Source organism: Botryllus schlosseri, chromosome 8 (assembly GCF_051294905.1).
Source record: "Botryllus schlosseri isolate E-star chromosome 8, Bs_hap1, whole genome shotgun sequence".
In the NCBI taxonomy this organism is placed as follows: Eukaryota; Metazoa; Chordata; class Ascidiacea; order Stolidobranchia; family Styelidae; genus Botryllus; species Botryllus schlosseri.
The window spans coordinates 24,747,553-24,763,972 of NC_137243.1; the positions used below are offsets into that span (position 1 = coordinate 24,747,553).

The 16,420-nt window shown below is 41.2% G+C and overlaps 1 protein-coding gene and 1 long non-coding RNA gene across 2 annotated transcripts in view; one reads left to right on the forward strand and one right to left on the reverse strand.

The window, feature by feature from the left end:
- The window catches only part of LOC145444556 (uncharacterized), a 71,579-nt gene extending 62,461 nt beyond the window's left edge, over positions 1-9,118 (reverse strand). Inside the window, exon 1 of the long non-coding RNA XR_013916716.1 lies at positions 7,127-9,118. This is a non-coding gene — a long non-coding RNA (uncharacterized LOC145444556). The remainder of the gene's footprint in view (positions 1-7,126) is intronic.
- LOC145444541 (solute carrier family 22 member 18-like) overlaps positions 1-16,420 on the forward strand; it is a 166,521-nt gene that overhangs the window by 25,241 nt on the left and 124,860 nt on the right. The window lies entirely within an intron of this gene.

Here is a 16,420-nt window from a genome sequence, read left to right on the forward strand (position 1 = left end):
ATTGGGCAGCCGGCAGAATGGCTCTAAGGCTCGCCCACAAAAATTCCCTCCTTCGCTATATTGCAGACAAATGACTTCTTTTCAGGAAAGATTTCAGCAAAACGTTTTACCTCGGCGTAAGCTTGTTATGGTTTCTGGAGCCGGAAGTTTGGGAAATCTGTCTTGGAAACACCCTGTCTGTTGCACTGAATCGACATTGCTGCCATATGTGACTACACAGATATTTAAAGGGGCACTGCGCTCTAACAATAATGTGGTCTCAAATTGAAGGGCAAACGAAAAAACAATTGGCCGCAGTCATCTTCAGAACGCCGCCGTAATGGAGTTGCAATTTATTGAAATTTCCGCAGGACCTTCACGCTCCAGCAGTCGCGGCTTCGCGTTATTTCTTAACCCGTTACATGGCACGATGTCTTCACGGTTGCACTTGCTCGACGCGATTAGGCTGTCACGCAGAGAACGAACTTTATATAGTTGTCAGCCGATTTTATGGAGGAAATATGTCGAAATCGGGCCTAGTGTATTTTATTTCATTAGAAATATATCATGTCCTATTCTTATGTATAAAACATGACATGACCATCAGCCATCAGTGTGATGGTGAAGTGATGGTCGGTTGACAACTATCTGAAGTTCGTTTTCTAAGTGATTGCCTAATCGCGTCGATCAATTGCAACAGTGAAGATATCGCGCCACAAATTTCTCAACGGGTTGAGAAACGATGACGCGCAGCCTTGGCTACGTCGTCGTCAAGGCCATTATGTCTCGACCATTCAGCGTAAAGTTTGGTTTACGGTCGTATTGCGTCCAGACATGGGGTGATTACTTCACGAATGTAATCGATTGCGATTACGATTACTTGTGAATCCCGCGATTACGATTACGATTACAGCAAAATCAGGAAGTAGTCGATTACGATTACATTTCAAAAGTAATCACGATTACTCACGATTACATTTGTTTTGCTCCTTAGAACTAATTTCAGAAGATATAATGGAATACAATATAAGGCTTGCGATGAAAAGGTCTAATGAGATAACAATTTTCCTTATAAATCATACGTTATTTGCTTGTTACGTCATAATGCACCTATTGCCCAACTCTATACAGGACTATTCGTCGCACCCAACGATTTGCATTCTAGCCAGGTCCGTAACTGCCACACCCCAAACTCCCCAATAAGACCAAGAGTGGGCTCTAAGGGGACTCAAAAGTATTTCGTAAATCAACATGAATTATTATAGAGTATTTTCAAGACAGTTATTTAACTTGAAATTTTTTTTCGAGCTTCCTGATTTAATGTCTCTAAATAGCTTGATTTTGAAATGCATACCTCTCCCCCTCAAGAAAAAAGCACGCATAATTTATAGGAATGGGCATTTCGGTGGCGGTCATTACCCCGCCACGACACACCAAAAGACGCATGCAATTTCGGCCAACACGCAACTCCACAAAGTGTGCTACCAAAGAATGACCTTGGCCAAAACCTTGGGTATGTGTCCATTGTCAGTAGCCGCAGTCTGTGGGCGTGACGAATAGTCCGGTACTTCCAATCTGAGGCCCAACAATGCAAATGCCACCCGGGGCACTTACAGAGGAATGAAGACATGACAATTTGTGCGTGCGTCTCACGAAAGTTTTTTCTTTAGTCTGCTACGTTTGGGCGACTACAGTATCTTTTGATTATATAAACGACGTTAGGTCACGAATTAACAACATACAATAAAGTTATTGAATAGTATATTCATATTGAAATGAACCCGAATATTTTCGGCTGACACTCGTCAGGGGTCAGGGCCGTAACAGCACTTCGTCAGGCCCCCCAAAAAACATTGGTCTTGGGCCCCCCATAGTGTTATAGACCGAACGTCTGGGGGGCTTCGCCCCCCAGACCCCCCTCCGGCGATACACTGTTTACCACTATTCATCATTTCCATTGGGAGTTTCTTTAGTGAATCAGCTTTAGTCGCCGAAGCGCGCAAAATTTCTAGTATTCATGATTTCATCGGTCAGTATGATCGGGAATTGCATACATTGTTATCAATTTTTATCTTCTCTCTGCTCACGTAATCAGATTTGCCGGTAGAGCTGAGTGAGGTGTCTTTGAAAAGGTAGGACCACTCAATAATAATTAAACATCTTCGGGCGTATACCCGTTGGCAGGAACAAAACAGCACCTCGTCAGGCCCCCAAAAACGTGGGTCTTGGGCCCCCATAGGGTGATAAAACGCCCCCCCCCATCACGTTGTTCGCTATTGTCACGAAATTACCCGTACTGTATTGTGAGCCAGCGCGAAGAGCGAAAATTTTCGATAATTTATGATAAAATCGGTCAATCAGATCGGCGACTGCATATATAATATGCTATCAATATATTGTCCTCTCTACTCACGTAATCAGATTTGCCGGTAGAGCTGAGTGAGGTGTGTTTGAAATGGTAGGACCACTCAATAATAATTAAACATCTTCGGGCGTATACCCGTTGGCAGGAACGAAACAGCACCTCGTCAGGCCCCCAAGAACGTGGGTCTTGGGCTCCCATAGGGTGATAAAACGACCCTCCATCACGTTGTTCACGTTTGTCACGAAATTACCCGTACTGTATTGAGAGCCAGCGCCAAGCGCGAAAATTTTCGATAATTTATGATAAAATCGGTAAATCAGATCGGCGACTGCATATATAATATGCTATAAATTTATTGTCTTCTCTACTCACGTAATTAGATTTACCGGTAGAGCTGAGTGAAGTGTCTTGAAAACGGGAGGGCCCGTAAAGAATGATTAAACATCTTCGGGCGGGCGGAACCGTTGATATGACTTCGTTACATGATGTTATTTCGTGACTTCCAGTCTGCTATATCAGAAAATATAGAACCGTCCAAACGTAGGCTTCTAAACTAAGAGAAGCACACGATTTCAAATTGGTATTTCTTCACTGGCATAAAATTTTTCCCAGCGGGATGGTATTTGTCTTGTGAGGTTCAGATTGCAAAGACAGGAACATTCGGTGCCAGTCATTTAGGCGCCTATGGACAATTAAACCTATATGTATTTTGTATATATAGCGAAGTCTTTGATCTGCATAAGGGCATAGACCTTTTCGGCCAAGCTTTTCTCGCTGCCAATCGTTCTGGCACACTTCTTGGAGTCGCCTGTTATATGGCCTAAAACTTGATTGTATGTCTTGGTGGGTCGTGGCGCGGTAATGGCCCAATACCCAATAAGAAAGATAAATGGTTACGTGAATTCGCGTGCAGCGCCCAAAAATTTTGAAAAAATTGCATAAATTTTCAAAAAATACTCTATGATTTATGCTAATTCACGAAATAATTTTGGGCCCCCCATCGAGCTCGGGCCCCCCCCAATTGGGGGGTTTGGGGTGCGGCAGTTACGGTGCTGTCAGGGGTAATCGTCAGCAACTAGTAGAGAATTGGAAAGAACATTGTATATCAACAATCGTATCACAAAATATGACGTCACCAGCATGAAATTTCGTGAATGAGAGCGTTCAATGTACTATTTTTAGGTGGTACACGAACTCCTTTTGTTGACAGTTTACACCAACCAAAATTTGGATTTGAATAAAATAGTATTTACGGTGACCGATTCTTTGTTTATTTATTATAGTTCTGCTCACCGTAAATACTATTTTATTCCAATCCAAATTTTTCGACGGCAATAACTCCACTTCCACTGGTTGGAATTGAACCAAATTTGGTGAGCATCGTTTCTATAGACAGCCTAACACTTTCATGGGGTGAACAGAAAATTTTCAAATTTTTTATTATTTATTTTTATATAGTAAATAGAAACTTTCTTCTCCTGTAGCAAAGCGGTTACTGGCTGGAATTGAACCAACTTTTGTGTGTAGGCTTAAATTAGGTAACCTAACAATTTTATCAAGTAGCCAGTACGATTTGAGAAAAAAAGTCATTTTTGAAGAGCCCTACTCTATATATATCTCATTAGAATCGAATTGAAATCAGACATTTTCGAAATTTCGGTAATCCGGACACAATTATGGCCCCAGTTCGACCCTTGGGACGTCGACTTGAATAATAATTATGGTCTCGATAGAAGCGGCCAGACTAGTAGAATCCATTTCAAAACGAATTAGGCTTCGGACTCTACATATATCTCATTAGAATCGAATTGAAATTGGACATTCTCGAAATTTCGGTAATCCGGACACAATTATGGCCCCAGTTCGACCCTTAGGACGTCAACTTGAATAATAATTTTGGTCTCGATGGAAGCGGCCAGACTAGTAGAATCCATTTCAAAACGAATTAGGCTTCGGACTCTACATATATCTCATTAGAATCGAATTGAAATCGGACATTTTCAAAATTTCGGTAATCCGGACACAATTATGGCCCCAGCTCGACCCTTGGGACGTCGACTTGAATAATAATTTTGGTCTCGATGGAAGCGGCCAGACTAGTAGAATCCATTTCAAAACGAATTAGGCTTCGGACTCTACATATATCTCATTATAATCGAATTGAAATTGGACATTTTCAAAATTTCGGTAATCCGGACATAATTATCGCCCCAGTTCGACCCTTGGGACGTCGACTTGAATAATAATTATGGTCTCGATAGAAGCGGCCAGACTAGTAGAATCCATTTCAAAACGAATTAGGCTTCGGACTCTACATATATCTCATTATAATCGAATTGAAATTGGACATTTTCGAAATTTTGATAATCCGGACACAATTATGGCCCCAGTTGGACCCTTGGGACGTCGACTTGAATAATAATTTTGGTATTGATGGAATCGGCTAGACTAGTAGAATCCATTTAAAAACGAATTAGGCTTCGGACTTTACATATATCTCATTAGAATCGAATTGAAATTGGACATTTTCGAAATTTCGGTAATCCGGACACAATTATGGCCCCAGTTCGACCCTTGGGACATCGACTTGAATAACAATTTTTGTCTCGATAGAAGCGGCCAGACTAGTAGAATCCATTTCAAAAAGAATTAGGCTTCGGACTCTACATATATCTCATTAGAATCGAATTGAAATTGGACATTTTCGAAATTTCGGTAATTCGGACACGATCATGGCACCAGTTCGACCCTTCGGTTTAGAGCGTGTGAGTTATGGCTCTGCTCTGTCCTCTTATCCAGTGTACAAACTGTACATAGCTGGGAAGACTGAAATAATGAACAATACCTCCACTAATGATACAGCCGGAACAATAAAACAACATTCTAGCAATTCCGATTTTATCATTTTTTTCGAACTGTACGAATGTACAAGATAACAACAACAACAACAACAACATAACAAATACGGGAAAGCTCATTCAAAATTGTAGCTCTTCTATTAATCAACTTAGTAACATCGTTGAGTAACATCCTAGGAGATCTTCAGCGTCTTTGTAGTTGAGATTTTTTTTCCATGGTTAGTTTGATTATAATTTCAATCAAAATTACAAGTCTAAAATATGAATGGACCTTGAAATCTGGTTTCAAAAATTTCATTACATCACAGTTTTCTGCAATGACGCCAGGGTTGATTACCTCGATTGTTAATTCCCCTGGTCGCGGAAGTATTCTGCCGGATGCATTTGATTTATTCACAAACGTCCTCAGTAAGCAAAGTTTCGACTTGACGTACTTACACACCGAATCTACGTCCTTGTATTCCCAAATTTCATTTGTATAGCCATGCATTTTCAACCTGTCATGATTCTTTGATAGCAAAAAAAGCCCGTGGCGACGAAGATGTTGCTGCTCGGCTGCTCCTGATTTGATTTGGTTAGCGAGCTTACGCAAATGCTCCTAACGTGTTCAAAAATGTCTTCGCTTTGTTCTTCCGATAACATTTCCGGGATCGGTGCTTTAAATGTAGTGAAAATCGGAACTCTCTGATAGGTAACCGTTGATGAAATTTCCGGCATTTTGCGGCGCTTTCTCATAGATTTTTTGCCTTCTTCCGTGGTTATATCGTCATCCTCAGAGCTCTATTGGATTAGCAGATGCGGTCTTTTAACATCGTTTCTGAAACAATTGAAACGTTTATTGATGTGATATTAAGAAAATTGTATAACTTTCTGTCTCTGTCGTCTAATTATAACGTAACCTATAACACAGTGAAAATGGAAAATATTGTGAAGAACTACAGTTCCGGAATTAATTTATTTGAACTTGAACATGAACTTCGCGATTTCGATTAAAATAGGCTACACCAATAGGGATGGTGTGAACATAGCAGGGTAGTAACCAAGTCACAAGGCTCTGGGTCACGAGTCAATCTCAATTTTATAGTTTTGACTCGAGTCAAGTCGAGTCATTTTCAATTCACCCCCAAGTCCGAGTCCAAGTCAGCGAGCAGTGGGCCGAGTCCGAGTCGTGGTATTCTGACTCAAGTCCGAGTCGAAGTCATTGCGTTGACAGCTCACTGCTCAGTTTCTACTTGAAGTCTTGTTGGAACCACTTTTTAAAGCTTTGTTTGGTGATATCGAATGGTGCGCACTTAAAATATACTATTTTCCTCACTTTCAACAGTTTCTGCTCGCATTTTCAAGTGCCAGTACCAAGGCGAAATACCAACAGTGTGCTGGTAGCTTTACTATTCATTTGAATTACAATGCAGTGTCGGTCTTGGCCGTTGAGATTTGAGTCATATGACTTGGTGCGAGTCATGCGCAAGGACTCGAGTCCAAGTTGAGTCAAGCTCGAGTCATTTTCGTATTTTGATAAAAGCCAACATATCGTGGTGTTGTCACAGCGAGATTGAACGGCTCACTGCATTTGGCTTAAGACACACTTTCCATTTGTCCAAAGCAGTGATGAGCGGAGTCTGCTTTTCGAGACTCCGAGTCCCTCCGACAACTTTGGTCTCTGAGGCAAAATCCCTCCGACTCCGGGGATCTCAATCCCAGACTCCGAGATAACCCGAAGAATCTTGTCCAGTCCCCGAAATATATTCAGACCATTGTCGAAGAATCCCAATCGATGTTTTCGATAGCCTGTCTGATATTCATACCAGTTTTTTTAGTATCCGTGAATTGCCGAACAGTCGCAACATTACTTCTGAGAGTCAAGTTCTCTCCAACAAAATGGACGGTCAAGCTAATAGAACTGCGACCCTTTAGATCGGTCCACATATCTGTGGTGATGCCAGCCAGCCCATAACACTTGATAGCAACTCTTAGTTCCTCTGACAGCTTCTGCTTCAAAGACGAAGCCTCCTCATCGAACTTACGTTTCACCGTAAATCTGGATGGCAAAACGTCTTCTGCACAACACCACGGCAAACCGACACTTCTTCGGTATTCTCCACCCGGCGATCAGTGTTCCCCATGATCACCTTCTCCTTTGATTACTCGCTTACTTGCATTTCAACTGCGATCAATTCTTCTTACAAGCTTCGATTTTGTCTTCGAAGATGCGACGTACCACTTGTCAACTTGTGATGCTTTAGCTGAACATTGCAATTTTGACATCTCGCAAACCCGGTATACTGGCCGTTATTATCATGCAGCATCAGAGTGAAATCCTTCCACACGTCACTCTTTTTCTGCGTCTTAGTGAGTAACCCACTTGACGTCGACGGTGCTTCAGCCATTATATTAAGACGACGAAGGAAGACCAGTCAGTTCGAACTAACTACCACTAACACCACTGAAATCGACGATCACATCACAGGTTTCAGTAAATTAAGTTCCGCATCGCCATGAAACAGTTGATGGAACTGCACTGCACTAAACATACATGATGCATCACTGACGCACAGATCGACGCTCCTTGAAGTTGACTAAATGACTAGTGACTTCCAATTTTGAAGCTGATACATGATATCTGGAATTTGGAGTCTGAGACAGACCAGCAGCAGAAACTTGATTGTGGTGCTGATTTTTCATATCACATCAAAGTCATTTCTCAATCAAACCAAACATTACATGACGAAAATTCAGAAGAGTTCTGGATGACTGACTACGTCAATCAATATTGAAGGAAGCGTAGTTGAGTTGATGCGAGCAGAGCAAAGCAGACGGTTGTAGTTATTTAGTGTGGCTGTTCAGAAATTCGGAATATTCTGTTTTTACAGGGTAAGATCAGCTTACCTTAGTGATTTATGTATTGTTGAAATCTTTAAAGCGGGCTTAGATGCTGGTATGCCTCTGTGAGCGGATCTTACTAGCGAAAATTCGTCGCAATGTCCTTAAATCATGTAACACATTGCATAAGTTATTATTGTTTCCATCCAGATACTTGCTTGTTGTATGTATATTTCTCACAGATATAAAGGTAATATTGATGTAACACTTATTATCGATATCTCTCACTGCAAATTGCAAGTACGATGAAAGTTGCGAACAGTTATCACAAAAGTGGTATCGGATATTATCTTGTTTCAACTGATACCAACGTTGGGAATACATTTTCACAAAATGGACCTATTACTATATTGAATGTCATCAGGATAATGGGATATATTACGTTATGATCATCAACTTGCTGGAAGAATCAGGGTAGCCAAAGGCTGTACCATAGGGAAGCCCCGCTGTATGTTGCTGATTGTAAATGTTTCGCACAATTACTGGGGTAGCATGAAAATTAGTCACGAAACAAATACGCAAGGAGGAATATGATGTGACTATAGAAGACTGCAATGACAGCAACGTGGAAGATCTATCTTATCTCATAATATGGTGACATTCAGCAGTGGATTCAAAGACGGCATCTCATTGCAGGGAGAAAATGATGCGCTGCGAACGATATTGGGTGTCTTCAAGTTTGTGAACTACAGACACTGCTCAGCGGAAATGCCTTGCTAGATCACTAGGTTACTCTCCAGTCCCCAATTGCAGTGCAGATGGCTGATTTTTATGCACTTGTCAATCATTTTTGCATGTTACCGGTCATATTACAACTTTACAAGGTGTCAACTGTCTGTGTTTTGGTTTGTAATCAATAGTGTCTTCTGGTCAAAGCTATCGAAAGATATCGGGGGCAAAACTAACAATACTCCGTAAAACTCCGGAAAAATATCTGTTGTAAACTCCGACTCCACTCCGGGTATCACAAAATTGGCAAAACTCCGCTCCGACTCCACTCCGACTCCGCTCCGGTGCTCATCACTGGTTCAAAGGCAATTTTACGACCAATTTTGACCGGCTTATCGATCGCTAAATTTGATAAAATGGGCATCAATGGAAAGCTGCTGCTGTGCTGATTACGAAAATATATATTTCATTCTGCTCATGTTCCTTGAACACCCCAAAATTAGCCTCGAATTTTGCATCGTGATCGAGCTTGACATTGTGACGCAACTATGCTGTCTGGCTCTTTTTACTTAGGCTTACCATATTTCGGAAATGAAAAAAGAGGACACTTTTTCAGAAATTTCAGACAAGCAAAACTGGAGAAGAATTCTCAAAAACAGGTAAATTTCACCCGCTTCATGATCGGATGACTAAAAAAAAAAAAAAAAAAAAGGTCATCACTTCCGCTCAGAGCTCAAAAACACGTTTTTCACTCCACATTGCCAGGTGGATGACTAAAAAAAAAAAAAAAAGGTCTTTTTTTCGCTCAGAGCTGAAATCACCCCTTTTCCCTCCGAAATACCCGCCGGAGCTTCACTTCTGCGCTAATTTGCGGCATATCACTCGCGATTTCCTCTAAATATGACCTAAATTTTCAAAAAAGAGGACAAAATCTCAAAAAAGAGGACAAAAGGGCGTCCTCCGAGGACACTTTCAAAAAAGTCAAAAAAGAGGACAAATCCTTTTAAAAGAGGACGTATGGTAAGCCTATTTTTACTGAGCTTCACTCCAGACAGAATTGTTGCGTCACAATGTCTAACTCGATCAACATTACGCTATCTCGCTTGGAACAATAAGCTAATTACAGATTCGAGAGTCAGCAAGCATTCGACTTACCCATTTCGACTTTCGAGTAGAACTTTCTCATCTATATGTGAAAGAAGTAATATGATATTTTACCACTAAATAACAGCTAACATTTATGCCAGTTAGTTCGAGCAACATGTTTCCAATGGTCTCGCGATAGCGTTTGCAATCTTCAGTGCTTGCCGGAAAATCGGTGGCCTCACCCAACAAGAACTTTTCCGCAATCTAAGAACACCAACCAAATGTTTTCATACAAGTAATCAGAGGTCGCTGACGTAGTTATCGTTGTTACTGCAGTAACAGTACCAGTAATATCTGAAATTTCTAATCAATTACAGGTATAGGTATCGATTTCCAAGAACGTGATAGGTCTCAAAAGAACTCAAGTAAGTAATTTAGAAAAGTAGATTTGGTCGAGGCGTCATATGCTCTTGGTATTCGATCAGAGGTGACTGTTCTCTAAACTGAAAGAAGCCTCATCGCAGACAATGCAAAATGATAAATCAGTCGCTGGGAGTTTGAATTGAATTGATGTAACTAGGGTTGCATTTAAAACAAACGGTGTTTTAAAACACTTTGTTTGAAACATGTTTTAAACCCGAGGTCTCCAACTCAAACGTACTCGCGGGTCAATTTCCTTGTTTTTGATGACGCCGCGGGCCGCCGCAGCATCATTATTAGGGGTATTCAATGTATAATTTCCAAGTAGGCCTTTTTGACGGGACCTTGCAGACAGGCATTCCAAAAAACATCGTGAAAATGTAATGTAATATACTATTAAAATTCACGTTTGGCACGGAAAAAATCATATTTTCATATTGTGCCGGGCACAATTTGTTAAAATAATGAGTTATAGACATCTTGCGAGAGGACGCATCATGACAGCGTAAAAGCTGTCGGGTTATAGTATTACAGCTAGCGGATCTTTGACGTGCCATGATTTTATGTAGAATATTTTAAAATTTACTGAAGATTGATGTGATATCAGAGCATTTAAGCGGTGTAGCCTAATCCATGTTTCTGATATGGTCGTGGTAAGTAGGCTATGGCTACTGTCATTGCACATAAATCGCGCATAGCGCGAAGAATATTTTCCAGTTGAATAAATTGACTCAGAAAATATTCCACATCATACAGGCCTAATTCTACAATTGATCTCGTACCCCGCGTGCCGCGTGTTTGAGACCTCTGTTTTAAACAGTGTTTTAAACAAAGGCCTATTTAAAAAAAAATTGCGTTATTTTAAAGATGTTGAATTATGCCATAGTTGTGTAAATACTTTCCAAAACATGTTGTATGAGCCTACGGACAACTACCACCCGTTATAGCCGACGTATGTCGATATGGGATAGTTGAAAGCCTCATAATAGTCGGTTCAACATTAATAGTACATATATATTTCGTCAAAGGTGCTATATTTACCCTATATTTTCAATTGTCAATGTTAATGCAATATAACGTTACAATTGATATTCGTAACGTCATGGCTTAAAAGAAAAACAGTAACAAACATGGATTAAATTAGGGCCTTGTTTTAAACATGTTTGTTTTGAATTGATTTTGTTTTAAATGCAACCCTAGACGTAACCTTCAAAATTCACACCTTCAGCACCAGGACTCCACAGTTAAAACTGTCTGTTTGGGCATCGTGTGGAAAGCATATTACGGTCCAATCCACGGAACTCTCGGGCTCGGGCTTGTGATGACTCCAGTACCCTCTAATTTTCGATAAACCAAGCAATGAAATTATTTCTTTAATTGTACCTTTTCAATAATCTCACTTCCAGTGTTGCAACAAGGTTTTTGCGTAAATTTCTTCATTGCCAAGGGAATCGTAAACAGAAAGAAGCTCTGCTTCTATGTCGCTGGCCTTAACAAAAACGCAAAGCGAGGTTCTATGACTGGTATACAGCATGCAACAAAAATTTTATCAAGAAAATGGATTACCAGAAAAATCCAATGATTCCCAAGGTGAATAGATGTCACGATTGATTTTTCGAGTGGCTTATTCTGCATCTAAACACATACCATGCATTACGACTTATTCCAAATAATGCTACGAGGAATGTGATGATGCCGTACCGCTTTGGTGAGTTTCTTCCCGTGGTAACGACCCTGGTACCAACATGGTGTCGAAAGCTGACAGGAAATGCAGTTATTGGGTTTCCCGCTCTAACAGGAATTGAGCGGCATTATTATTGCATAATAATCTAACACAATTGGCAAACAAAAAGAATGTTACCTTTATACACAGCGCATGCATTGCCGCATCGATAATCTGGACAGAAAAGATTCCATGAATCAGAAAACTAGTTATACTGATGCAGCACATACCTTATCATTTAGCCATCCATTCCCTGACAACAAGTGCAGATCCTCTGATGTTAGTGTATTCCTCCTGACAACCGCTTCCACCCTGTCGCAAGCCTCTGACAACCACAGCGTGTTAATTAGGGATGGTGTGAACGTGAGGTTCACGTTCGCGTTCTGTGTGTGAACCTCGGAAATTAAGAGGTTCGCGTTCACAACAGAACCTTGGTAGGTTCTGCGCTGTGAACCTTTTTGGTAAATTGTAATTTGCACTTCATTATAAGATCTTTGGTTGGAATTTATTGCATTTCAACTGCGGGTCACTCTATGCATGGCGCTGGCAGCATAAAAAAATCGACACTAAACGAGCATGCACCTTTACAACATTAAAAGTTTTACTTTTCGAAATTTCCAGCTTTCCGTTTGCGAATATTTGGCGACTCTCTGCTGTGAGCTTCACAACATCACGAGCGATATATACGTATAGTCAGCGAATGATGCTTATTCAACCAATCAATGACATTGATATCGTTTTCTGATGTAAAAAATCGAGCGGGCGTACGGGGTCTATCTTTACTTCATATCTTTACTGTATCATTAAAACCAAATCAGTGCGATTAGGGTGCTGGCTACTGCTATATAACTTGTTGTTTATGCTATCGGTAGCGAGTATGGAAACCCGTTTTACACTCTGCTCAATATTCATGTAGCAATACTCAGACTCCGAACACATTGTCCGGTCTGGCAAAGACCGTTAAGGCGTCAGCTTATATTCCCTGGTAAGTCCTCGTCGGAATTGTTGGCGAAGCGACGGAATGTATTGATTTTATGAGATAATTATATGCCTTGATAACCGCGGTTGATACATTTAGCGACGTTTAAAACGCCAATATGTAGGCTACTTCAGCAATGTGACATTATGGGGCCCGAGTCTTCGCTAGGTATCGTGTACATTAATATAGGCTATCACTTCATTGAAATATATGGTTGGAATTAGCAATATGACGTCACGAGGTTCACGTTCGTGTTCACACAGAACCTTTCAAAAAGGTTTGCGTTCACACGAACCCGAACCTTTCAGAGGTTCGCACCATCCCTAGTGTTAATGTCTGTATAAAGAAGTGTAATCAAACGCTATTTACACTGTATCAAGTAGAAGTAATATGTACTTCTAATAAGAGGAAGAGAGAGACCAAGGTGGAGCAATTGAGGACCAGTTTTCGCGGAGAGACAAAATGTTAGTCATGCTTCGCGCGAAATCTATATGGAGAGATCACTATAGAATACATCTACGAAAGTCTCGGCCTGTTAATCTATATACCGCTTGCGTGGTTCAGATAATGCGGTCGAATCGTTATCCTGTTGAAAATATATATCTCCTGCATGGGACTTTTAGCAACACAAACCCAGCCCTGCTTCGTCTCCATATGTCAATTTTCAGGTTTTGCTGAACACTGACTTACTTGAGTAGTTTTTATGGAGAGCAAATTCTGCTTCTACTTTGGCCACCTCTTCCCGTACGTGTCCAATGAATCTCGATTATTTTATATTTAGAAGCATGATAGGTTAATACCTGAGAATTTCACTGGTTTTTCCGTGTGACCTCCTGCTGTCTCTGCACACAGAGTAGTTTCGACATCGTTGACGCTAGGCGTTGTGGCAGCATGGGAGTTAGGCTTATTTAGAAATATTATATTATCCCCAAACTTTCCCGACGTGTAAATTCCTGTATTGATGTCTCGATGAGACGTTTTGTTTCTCGAGTTGCCTGACAACTTCGGCTGATGTTCCACGTTTTTCGTCGCCGATTTGGCTTTATTGCACCCTTTGAAATCGGAATGTAAAAGGTCCGAGTCATCGAATTCCGAGACAGCTGATAATCCTGTTTTTCCACTCCTATATCGCGAGTGCAGTAACACATCAGAAAAAATCTTGCACGATTTTGCGATTTCTTTCTTGTATCTGTACACAAATCGATCGAGATCACTTACACGACTGCCACCCAAGTAAACGTGCTTCAGTTGGTGAAAATGCTCCTCAATCACGCCTTGGGTTCGGTTTTATTCGCAAATTGATCGTGTGTTATTCTTGGCAGCATACTTCTCGATACTTTTGTAACTAGCGCTGTATTTTTCGTACGACGCGTAGTTTGGAATATCTTTCGCTTCAGCATGCCTAATCAAATCTCCGAGCAAAAGGCCTGATGTGGCACCGATCCGGGGCATGATAACATGCAACATTTTGTCGGCGAAATCCGGAGAATAATATTCATTTTTTGTGTAAGCGGGATTTGATCCTTCCTCAAAAATTTCAGAATTTTTCAAATTGTCCATTATGGTTTTGCTTTGAACAAAAAAAAGTGATTGTGCCTCCTGATTTTTATCTTTCTTCGCAATGTTCGAAAAGAAATCTGCGTCGTTTATGATTAGGGCCTACGTCATTTTCATCAACAACCGAACAATCCAAACGTTCAAGACCCGAAGTTGTAGAAGCGTTTTTTAGAATCCCGTAACTGTTCGAAACTTGTGGCGAGTTCCTTCCAAACAAAAGAAGCACCAATATGGGGCAAAATGCCGAATTTATTTCACTGATGTCAGACAACATGAATAAAAGTCCCATCCAGTGCATTGCAGTTTTATGTGTTTTTCTTTTGTAATATTTCCTGGTTAAGATTGAGGCTGCATGCATGCAATGACTCAAGCAATTTATCACAAACGGCAACTCCAGGTCATTTCCTTGTGCGTGGCCATTGACTATCCGGTAGATTCGGTGATAGTACTGCAATCGTGTTTCGTGACAAAACGTTTGCAGTACTGCATTCCAAATTGCCATAGCCCCATCAATAACGATCAACCTTGGTTTGATTGTTGATCGTAATTTGTCCTGGAAGAAGCCGAGGAAGGTTTGTATGCTGTTGGTCGTGTGCCTCGTTGTTACGTAGCTGGCAACTGGTAGCCCAAGATGCCCTTTAAATGGATTACGTACCAACAGCGAATAGATTTGGTAGGGTTTCAAACCAGGATAGGATTTTATGATACCTGAAGTTGAATCAAAGTATAACCCGTCTCTCTTCTACAGAGCTGCTTAAACAGACGTAGCTGAGGCTCGCTAAACAGCATGGCTCCGCGACCCATCACGCCCCCAAAAAACCCTCGCACAAAACCTCCTTGGCTATCGGAATCGTCCAATGATTCCAGGTTCTTGAACAAGTTGGGACGCCAATCATCAGCTGGCGTATTGATCTCGCTCTTGGCTTTTCTGAAAACATCCGGTTTCGGGAAGTAGGTGTGGGAGCCAGATATTCGCTGCTGGGGCTTCTCTATATGCTGCCATTGGCGGTCTTCCATCAACTTGTTTGCGCAGAGCGTCGCGGCGTGCTCCTCTTATGGGACGGGATCTGCAGCACCCAAACGCGTGTGATCTTTTACCAATCATATCGAGCTGAAAGTTAACTTGGTCTTGCTTTCGCAAGATAACCACAGTTCCCTGCGTGCCGCACCTGCACCCAGCTGGGCATTGCTTGTGGGCACATCGGAATGTTACGTAACCTTCCTCGTAGCCATCACTGGTTTTAGCTTTTTTAGGCCGATCACTTGCGTGCAAATAATGGTTGTGTATAACAGGAACACACTTGTCGTATATTAGGGATGAAATCTTTTCAAAAATGGTCTCGTAGTAATACGATTTTTTGTCGAAGCGGTGCAGCGATCGATTTTTTGTCATATGGCACCATTCTTCCAGCGAAATATTCCAAGAATGTTGCAGCTCGATGTTGTCGGACTCATTGGAAATATCGACAGAATATTGTCCCAATTCTTTGATTGTGTCAAGATCAATAACCCATCTCATCGCATCAGTCTGTTCCTCTGATGGAACAACCATAGGTGACGCCTTACCTATATCTGCCACTACAGGTGGTGCGGGTGACAAGCTAGATTTCCGTGTCTCTTCTGTGGCTGTATTCACCACATTAGAAGATGGAGAATATTCGACATCATCGATGGGGTCAGGACAACGCAATGGATGAGCAAAATTTACTTTCGGTCCTTCCCAGAAATGACGTGACCCATCACATACAAGATTACAAAGTTCCCATTGCTTGTGATCCATTATTCTTGGAAGACTGTTTGATTGAAAAATGCAATTGGTGTGGAACCATTCCATTTATCACATTGAACCATGAATAAGTCATCCTGGTATGGTTTTTGACATATGCAATATAATGTCTCATCCT